We start from the raw sequence: 10,275 nt of genomic DNA, 5'->3' as shown, positions 1-10,275 counted from the left end.
GATCAAGTCATTGTTTCTCATAGTGTCAGTTTCACTTCTACAGGTTTCCTTTTAGGTGCTCAGTTAGTTGTCACAGATCAGGGAGAACATGTGATATTTGTCCATTTGGTACTGGCTTATTTCACTCAGCATGATGTTTTCCAGATTCCTCCATTTTGTTGCAAATGATTGGATTTCATTTTTTTACTGCTGTGTAGTATTCCATAGAGTATATATCCAATAATTTCTTTATCCATTCTTTTGTTGACCAAGAATTTAGTTTGATCCCATGTCTTAGCTATTGTGAATTAAGCTGCAATAAACATTGAGGTGCAGAAAGCTCTTTTATTTGCCAATTTAATTCCCCTTGGGTCATATGATAGGGCTATATTCAGATTTCTGAGCTATCTCCAAACTGTCTTCCATACTGGCTTTACCAGTTTGCATTCCCAACAACAGTGGATTAGTATGCCTTTTTCGCCACATCCTTGACAGCATTTGCTGTTTGTTTATTTCTGTATGAAGACCATTCTAACTGGGGTGAGGTGAAATCTCATTGTGGTTTTGATTCACATTTCTCTGATGGCTAGTGATCTTGAACATTTTTTCATGTGTCTGATGGCCCTTTGGATTTCCTCTTTTGAAAAATGTCTATTTAGGTCCTTGGCCCATCTCTGAAGTGGGTTGTTTGTTTTGTTGTTGTGAATATTCTTGATCTCTTTGTAGATTCTCTTTATTAATCCTTTATCAGTTGCATAATTTGCAAATATTTTTTCCCATTCTGTCAGTTGCCTCTTCACTTTCCTGACTGTTTCTTTTGCAGTACCGAAACTTCTAAATTTGATGTAATCCTAGTTGTTAATTTTGGCTTTGACTGCCTGTGCCTCTGGGGTCTTTTCCAAGAAGTTTTTGCCTGTGCCTATATCTTGCAGGGTTTCTCCAGTGTTCTCTAATAATTTCATGGTGTCAGGTCGTAGATTTAGATCTTTAATCCAAGTAGAGTGGATTTTTGTGTAAGGTGTAAGGTAGAGGTCTTGCTTTATGCTTCTGCACTTGGAAATCCTGTTTTCCCAGCACCATTTGTTGAATAGACTGTCCTTGCTCCAGGAATTGATTTTAGTTCCTTGCTCAAATATAAGTTGGTTGTAGATGTTTGGATTGATTTCTGGTGTCTCTATTGTGTTGCATTGGTCTATCCATCTGTTTTTGTACAGTACCAGGCTGTTTTGATTATAACTGCCTTGTAGTATGTCTTGAAATCTGGTATTGTGGTTCTGCTGGCTTTGTTTTTGTTGTTTAAGTTTGCTTTAGCTATTTGAGGTCTCCTGTGCCTCCATATGAATTTCAGCATCATCTTTTCCAGATCTGAGAAGAATATCTTTGGTATTTTGATTGGTATCAGATTGGATCTATTAACTGCTTTTGGAAGAATGGACATTTTGGTGATATTGATCTTCCAATCCATGAACATGGCAGACTTTTTTTCGGTTTTTTTTTTTTTTTTTGTATCTTATTCTATTTCTTTCTTTAAAGTTTTGTAATTCTAATCGTAGAGAATTTGACCTCCTTTGGTTAAGTTTATTCAAAAGTATTTGATTGTTTTTGTAGCTATTGTGAATGGGATTGATCTTAGAAGTTCTTTCTCAGCCATGGCATTGCCTGTGCATACAAAGCCTGTTGATTTTTGTGTATTGATTTTATATTCTGCTACTTTACCAAACTCTTCCATGAGTTCCAATAGTCTCTTAGTGGAGTTCTTTGGATTCCCTAAATAAAGAATCATGTCATCTGCAAAAAGTTACAGTTTGACTTCTTCCTTCCCAATTTGTATCCTTTTGATTTCTTTATCTTGCCTAATAGCTCTGGCTAAAACTTCCAGTACTATATTTAATAACAATAGTGAGCGTGGTCATCTCTGTCTATTACTGGATCTCAGTGGGAATGCATGCAAATTTGTCCCACTCAATATGATGTTGGCTGTGGGTTTGTTATAAATTGTCTTGATTGTGTTGAGGAATGTTCCCTTTTTTTAAGATTTATTTTCTTTATTTGAAAGACAGAGTTACAGAGAGAGGTAGAGATAGAGAGAGTGGTATTTCATCTGCTGGTTCACCCCCCAGATGGCTGCAATGGCTGGAGCTGCGCTGATCCGAAGCCAGGAGCCAGGAGCTTCTTCCGGGTCTCCCACGTGAGCGCAGGGGCCCAAGGACTTGAGCCATCTTCTACTGCTTTCCCAGGCCATAGCAGAGAGCTGGATCAGAATAGAAGCAGCTAGGACTAGAACCGGTGCTCATATGGGATGCCAGCACTTCAGGCCAGGGCTTTAACCCACTGCGCCACAGTGCTGGCTCCAGGAATGTTCCTTTTATACCCAATTTATTTAGAGTTTTCATCATGAAAGGGTGTTGTGTTTTATCCAATGCTTTCTCTGTGTCTATTGAAATAATCATATGGTTTTTGTTCACTAGTTTATTAATGTGTATCACATTGATTTGCGATTGTTGAGCCATCTTTTATACCAGAGATAAATTCCACTGCGATTTCTATAAATATATATATTAATTAATATAAATTTATATAAATCCCACTTGGTGGATGATCCTTCTGATGTGTTATTGGATTCTGTTGGCTAGGATTTTGTTGAGGATTTTTGCATCTATGTGAATCAGAAAATTGGTCTGTAATTTGCTTTCTCTGCTGCATCTTTTTCAGGCTGAGGATTAAGGTGATGCTGGCTTCATAGAAAGAATTTGGGAATATTCCTTCTCTTTCAATTGTTTTGAATCGCTTGAAAAGGATAGGAGTTAGTTCTGCTTTAAATGTCTGGTAGAATTCAGCTGCAAATCCATCCTGTCCTGGGCTTTTCCTTGTTGGGAGGGCCTTTATTATTGATTCAATTTCCACCTTGGTTATGAGTCTGTTTAGGTTTTCTAAGTCTTCATGGTTTAATTTAGCTAGATTGTATGTGTCCAGGAATCTATTCATTTCTGATAGATTTCCCAGTTTGTTGGCACACAACTCTTTGTAGTAATTTCTGATGACTTTTTATTTCTGTGGTGTCTGTTGTTACATTCCCTTTTTCATCTTTAATTTTATTGATTTGGGTCTTCTCTCCTCCTTTTTTGGTTAGTTGGGCCAATGGTATGTCAATTTTGTTTATTTTTTTCAAAAAACCAGCTCTTCTTTTTGCTGGTATTTTTATTTTTTTGATTCAATTTTGTTGACTTCTATAATTATAATTATTTCCTACTACTGGTTTTTGGGTTTCATTTGCTGTTGTTTTTCTAGATGCTTGAGCTGCATTAGTAGCTTATTTATTTGGTGCCTTTCCAATTTCTTGATGTAGGCATCTATTGCTATAAAATTTCCTCTTATCACTGATTTTTGCTGTATCCCATATGTTTTGATATGTTGTGTTGTCATCTTCATTTGTTTCCAGAAAGTTTTTGATTTCTCTCTTGATTTCTTCTATGACCCAGTGTTCATTCAGTAGCATGTTGTTCAGTCTCCATGTGTTTGCATCTGCTCTAGAGATTCCTGAGTTGCTGATTTCCAGATCATTCCATTATGGTCTGAGAAGATGCATGGTATGATTTCGCTTTTTTTTTTTATTTGCTAAGACTTGCTTTATGGCCTAGTATGTGGTTAACCCTAGAGAAAGTTCCATCACTGTTGAAAGGAATGTTTATTCTGCAACTGTACGATGAAAAGTTTTGTAGAAAAATGTTAGGCCCATTTGATCTATAGTGTTGATTAAATCTGCTATTTCCTTGTTGGTTTTCTGTCTTGTTGATCTGTCCATTGCTGAAAGTGGAGTATTGAAGTCTCTCAATACTATTGTATTGAAGTCTGAGTCTCCCTTTAAGTCACTTAACATTTCTTTTAAATAGCCAGATGCCCTATATTAGGTGCATATACATTTATAATAATTACATCTTACTATTGAATTGATCTTTTAATCATTATATAGTGCCATTCTTTGTCTCTTTTAACTGTTTTTTTTTTTTGTTAAAGTCTATTTTGTCTGATATTAAGATGGATATGCCAGCTCTTTTTTGGTTTCTGTTGGCATAGAATATCTTTTTCCATCCTTTCACTTTAAGTCTGCATGCATCTTTGTTGGTAAGATGTGTTTCTTGTAGGCAGCAAATAGAAGGGTTTTGTTTTTTAATCCTTTCTGCCAGTCTGTGCCTTTTAACTGAGGGGTTGAGGCCATTTACATTCAATGTGGCTATTGATAAGTAATGACTTTGCCCTGCCATTTTTTCCAAAGATATTCCTAATTTACACTTTGAACTTCCTTTGATCTTTTACTGCGAGATTTTCTTCGTTTACCTTCTTTTGTATCGATGACCATGTTTCTGTGTGCAGCACAACCTTTAGCACCTTATGCAGGGCTGGTCTTGTGGTGATAAATTCTTTCAATTTCTGTTTGTTATGGAAAGTCTTTATTTCACCTTCATCCACAAATGAGAGCTTTGCAGGGTATAAGATTCTGAGATGACAGTTTTTTCTCTTAGGACTTGGAATATATCTCACCATTCTCTCCTAGCATGTAGGGTTTCTGATGAGAAGTTTTCTGTGAATCTAATTGGAGAGCCTCTGAAAGTAATCTGGCATTTCTCTCTTGCACATTTTAGTATCTCTTTATGCTTCACTGTAGTGAGTTTGATTACAATGTGTTGTGGTGAGGATCTTTTCTGGTCATGTCTATTGGGAATTCTGTGTGCTTCCTGTACTTGGACGTCCCTTTCTTTCTCCAAACTTGGAAAGTTTTCTGCTAGTATTTCACTAAAAAGGCCTTCTAATCCTTTCTCTCGCTCCATGCCTTCAGGAACTCCTAGAACCTGTATATTGGGTATTTTTATAGTATCCTGTAGATTCCCAACAGTGTTTTTTAGTTTTCTAAATTCCTCTTGTCTTTGGTTTGACTGTATACTTTCCTGTGCTCTGTCTTCTAAGTCCAATACTCTCTCTTCTGCCTCACTGATTCTGTTTTTAAGGATCTTCCCTGCATTTTTTATTTGTTCTATTTAGTTCTTCACTTCATTTTGATTTCTCTTCAATATCTCAATTTCATGTTCTATTAAATTCTTCATTTCATTTGATGTCTCTTTAAGATCTCAATTTCATTTGAGAAATTTTCTTTCATGTTCTGCATTGATTTCAGTAGTTCGTGTGTTTGCTTTTGATTACTTCTATGTAATTTTATGATCAATTTTTTGAGTTCCGTATCTTGCATTTCTTCCATCTCATTGTCTTCACAATCTAGTATTGAAGTGCCATGTTCTTTTGGGAGTGTCATGTTGTCTTCCTTATTTTTGTTTCTTGGATTATTGCATTTGTTGTTTAGCATTTGTGGAGATACCCATTGGTTTCTTCTCCTTCTCCTTCTCCTTCTCCTTCTCCTTCTCCTTCTTCTCGCTTTTCCTCCTCCTCCTCCTCCCCTTCTTCTTCGCTGTGGTGGCTTTTATCATTGTACTATGACTCTGTAGATAAGTGGAATGTCTTCTTTCAGTGAATCTCTAGAGGCTTTTAGTGGGCATGGCTGGAGAGCTCTAGTTAGTTCTCCAGGGTTAAGGGCATGCCTAAGGTGACACACCCAGGTTTGGCATGGTAAATTATCCCTCACTCTTTTTTTTTAGTCTGAAGGAACGTATATTCTGCTCAGCTGAGCTCTTCTCCTCGGTGGAGACCAGTGCCTGAGCGCTAGCCCTGTTGGGTATAATATTCATCTGCTCTGTCCCAAAGACAACCAAAGGATCTGTGTAGTCCTCAGTGTAAGTTCAGATTCCCCATCAATGTCTCTCACCAAGTAAGGAACTCCTGAGCTTGTGACATCTCCCACTGAGACTGCTCAAAGTCCCATCCACACTGTGATTCCTCCCACATACTCTCTGTTTTTTTCACAGCCCCAGTTCAGAAGCTTCACACAGTCACACGCTCCTAGCCCCCTGTTGTTTCTCCCCACCAGAGTCAGGAGTCTCCATTCAGCTGATTGCTAGGTGCAGACATGAGCTAGCGCAGCTGTTACGTACGTCCAAAATGATGCCTGCTCTTATGGCTTGTCACAGTACACCTTTGTAAAGTGATCAGAGAAAGAGAGAGAGAAAGGTGTGCATCTCATCCTTTTTTTCTCTCTCTCCTTTAGTTTGGCTGGTATATTTTTCCCTATGGGGCTTCAAGTCTCATTCCCTCTAGGCTCTTCCTGCTGCTTTTTCACCAGTGGCTTTGGCTGCTGCAGTCTGGTCTCACCTCACTTTCCAGTGCTGGTGTATAGGCTCTTGGCTCTTGGAGTCCCGAGCTGTGGGCGCCCATGCCTTCCACATACGTCCACATATCCCTCTAATTTCTTTAGAGTTTCCTGTGCCGTTTTTTCTCTAACTCTTCCCTGAGACTATATTATCTTCACTTTTAAAAAATTATCTTCTGGGCTAGAGCAGTAAGCTCCGTCCCTACTACACAATCTTGGAACCCCCCTTCAATTTCTTAATGTGATACAACACATTAAGATGTATGTTAAGATGTATGTTAAGGTGTATGTTGATACATCCCTGCATAAAAGGGATAAATCCCATTTGTTCCAGGTGAGTGATCTTTCTGATGTGTTGTTGGATTTGATTAACTAGTATTTTGTTGAGGATTTTTGCAACTATGGTCACCAGAGATTTTGGTCTATGGTTCTCTTTCTTTGTTTTATCTTTTTCTTGTTTGGGAATTAAGGTGATGCTGCTGCAATTCCTCCCTTGCAATTCTGTTGACTATTTTGAGAAGAATTGGAATTAGATATTCATGAAAAGTTTCAGCTGTGAATTCAGTAGTGAAGTCACCTGATTCTGGACTTTTCTTTGTTTGGAGAGTATTTGTTAGTGATTCAATCTCTACCTTTGTCTTGGTTAGTGATCTGTTTGTCTTTTCTATGTCTTCATGACTTAATTTTGGTAGATTACATGTTTCTAGAAATCTGTCCATTTCTTCTAGATTTTCCAATTTGTTGGCATATTGTTGTTTTTAGTAATTCCTGATGATTCTTTTTATTTCTGTGTTATCCATTGATACATCTCCTTTTTTATGTCTTATTTCATTGACATTGGTCTTTTTATTTTTTGGTTAGCCCAATGGTATATGAATTTTTCTTATTTTTGGAAAATCCACCTTTCCTTTCACTGATTTTTTTAATTTTGTTTATTTTTTCTCTAATTTTAATTCCTCATTTACTCCTACCAATTTGGGTTTGAATTGTTTTTTTCTTTTAAATAATTATTTTATTTATTTGAAAGACAGATGTACAGAGAGAGGTTGAGAGAGAGAGAGAGAGAGAAGAGTGAGAGATCTTTCATTCCACTGGTTCACTCCCCAAATGACTGCAATGGACAGAGCTGAGCTGATTTGAAACCAGGAGTCAGGAGCTTCTTCTGGGTCTCCCAGGCAGGTGCAGGGGCCCAAGGACTTGGGCCATCTTCTATTGTTTTCCCAGGCCACAGCAGAGAGCTGGATTGGAAGAGGAGCAGCCAGGACTTAAACTGGTGCCCATATGGGATGCTGGCACAGCAGACTGGGGTTTTAACCCACTGCGCCACATTGCCAGCCCTGGTTTGTTGTTTATCTACATCCTCAAGATTCAATGATAGCTCATTTATTGATGCCTTTCCAATTTGTTGATGTATACACTAATTACAGTAAACTTCCCTCTTAACACTGCTTTTGCTATACCCCATGTGTTGATATATTGTGTTGTCATGTTCATTCATTTCCAGGATTTTTTACTTCCCTTTTGATTTGTTCTATGAACCACTATTCATTCAGGTGTGTGGTGTTTAATCTCCATGTTTTTCCATATTTCGTAGAGATTCTTGAGTTGTTAATTTCCAGCCTCATTTCATTGTAGTCAGAAAAGATATATGGCAAGATTTCAGGTTTTTTAAAAAAAATTTTTCTGAGATTAGTTTTATGGCTAGCATGTGGTCCTAGAGTAGGTTCCATGCACTGATGGAAAGAATGTTTATTCTGCAACTGTGGGATGAAATGTTCTGTAGAAATCAGTTCCAGGGCCGGCGCCATGGCTCATTTGGCTAATCCTCTGCCTGTGGTGCCGGCATCCCATATGGGCGCTGGGTTCTAGTCCCGGTTGCTCCTCTTTCAGTCCAGCTCTCTGCTGTGGCCTGGGAGAGCAGTGGAGGATGGCCCAAGTGCTTGGGCCCTGCGCCCACATGGGAGACCAGGAGGAAGCACCTGGCTCCTGGCTTCAGATCGGTGCAGCTCCAGCCATAGCGGCCATTTGGGGTGTGAACCAACGGAAAGAAGACCTTTCTTTCTGTCTCTCTCACTGTCTATTACTCTACCTGTCCAAAAAAAAAAAAAAAAGAAAAGAAAAGAAATCAGTTCCACTTGGTCCATAGTGCACATTGTTTCTGTTGTTTATTTGTTTATTTTCTGTCTAGTTGATCTGTCCAATGATGAACATGGGGAATTGAGGTGCTCCACCATGTCCGTTTGAACCCTGGAGCCTCATATGTTGAGAGGATGGGGGCACCTCACAGTCCTATGTGGATGCCTAGCTCCCTGACTTTCCTCCTAGTTAGACTCAAAGTGAGGAACACAGATTTTTCTCTCTGGTCACATGCCCACATGAGTGCCTGCTGCAGAGTCTACTGGTGTTAAAATGGTACCTCCTCTGCTCCAGTTGCCAGGTGCCCTTGTGAGGGTATAGGGAGAAAGAAATGTGCTTTTTCTCACTGTACTATGTGGGTACCTTCCCAGTATTAGGGTTCCAGGCTGAGATCAACGTCTGTGCAGTCCACAAAGTGTTCCCTCAGGCAAGATCACCAACAGCACTGGCTGTTGCAGGAGTCCCATGTGTGGTGTCCCCATGTGGTGCACCCATGTGTGGTGTCCCCACTCACTAGTGCAAACCTACACCCTTGATGCTGCTCCATAATGTCCTTCTCCCTTCCGTAGAATTTCCACTACAATCTTCTCTCCAAGTCTCCCCTGGAAATGCACTTCCTCAACTTTTCTTTTGAGGTTTCCCCTTGGTCAGAAGCAGCAAATCAATTCCCTATTCAGCCTTCTTGGAAACTACCTAAACTTCTGTCATAATATTGCTTTTACTATTAATATGTTTAATATCCCACAGGCTTTGCTATGCTTTTTTTCTTTTCATTTATTTCAAACAATTTTTATTTCTCTTTTAGTTGCTTTTTAAAAAAAGATTGATTTATTAACTTGAAAGGAAGAGTTATGGAGGGAGGGATGGAGGAAGGGAGGGAGGGAGGGAGAGAGAAAGAGAGAGAGAGAGAGAGAGAGAATTGTACATCTGCTGGTTCACCTCCAAATGGCTAATGTTGGGCTAGGCCAAAGTCAGGAGTCTGGAAATCCATTAGGGCCTTCTATGTGGCTGTAGGGGTCCAAGGAACTGGACCGCTTTCTGATGGTTTCCCAGGTTTATTAGCAGGGACATGTTTTGGAAATGGAGCAGCTGGAACTTGAACTGGCACCCATAATTGATGCTGGTTTTGTACGTGGTAGCTTAACACACTATACCACAATGCCAGCACTCTCCTTGTTTTTCTGATGACCCACCATTAACAAAGTATCATGGCTCAAACTCAACCACTTCCAAACCGTAGTGCAGGAGGATGGTGAGCGAGTACAGGGATGCAGTTTGCTCAGAGGAATGTCTTCTGTAGTACAGTGGTATAACTGTAATTGATAGCAACTAATTGTTTATTTCACAATAGCTAGAAGAGAGAATTTTGAATGTTAACAACACAAAGAAAGGTTAAATGTTTAAGGAGATGTGTATACTGATTATCCTGGTTATCATACACTGTACAGGAGTGTTGAAATATCACACAGTGGGGCCGGCGCTGTGGTGAAGTATGTTAAGCTGCTACCTGAGGCGCCAGCATCACATATGGGCACTGGATTGAGTCCTGGATGCTTCACTGCTGATGCAGCTCCTTGCTAATGTGCCTAGGAAAGCAGTGAAGAATGGCCCAAGTGCTTCTGCACCTGCACTCACTTGGGAGACCCACAAGAAGATCCTGGTTCCTGGCTTTGGATCGGCCCAGCTCTGGCCTTTGCAGTCATTTGGGGTATGACTCAGTAGATGGAAGTCACTTTGTCTCTCTCTCTCTCTCTCTCTCTCTCTCTGCCTGTCTCTCTCTCTTTCGCCCTCTCTTGCTCATTCTCTCCATTTATTTCTCTTTATAACTCTGTTTTTCAAATAAATTTATTCATCTTAAAAAAAAGAAATGTCATGCTGTACCTTTACCCTGAGGGCCCCCACCCCCG

The sequence above is a fragment of the Oryctolagus cuniculus genome, chromosome X (assembly GCF_051225735.1).
Source record: "Oryctolagus cuniculus isolate XC-2025 breed Fujian yellow rabbit chromosome X, ASM5122573v1, whole genome shotgun sequence".
In the NCBI taxonomy this organism is placed as follows: Eukaryota; Metazoa; Chordata; class Mammalia; order Lagomorpha; family Leporidae; genus Oryctolagus; species Oryctolagus cuniculus.
The sequence above is the reverse complement of the archived record's forward strand: the minus strand, read 5'-3'. Positions refer to the sequence as shown.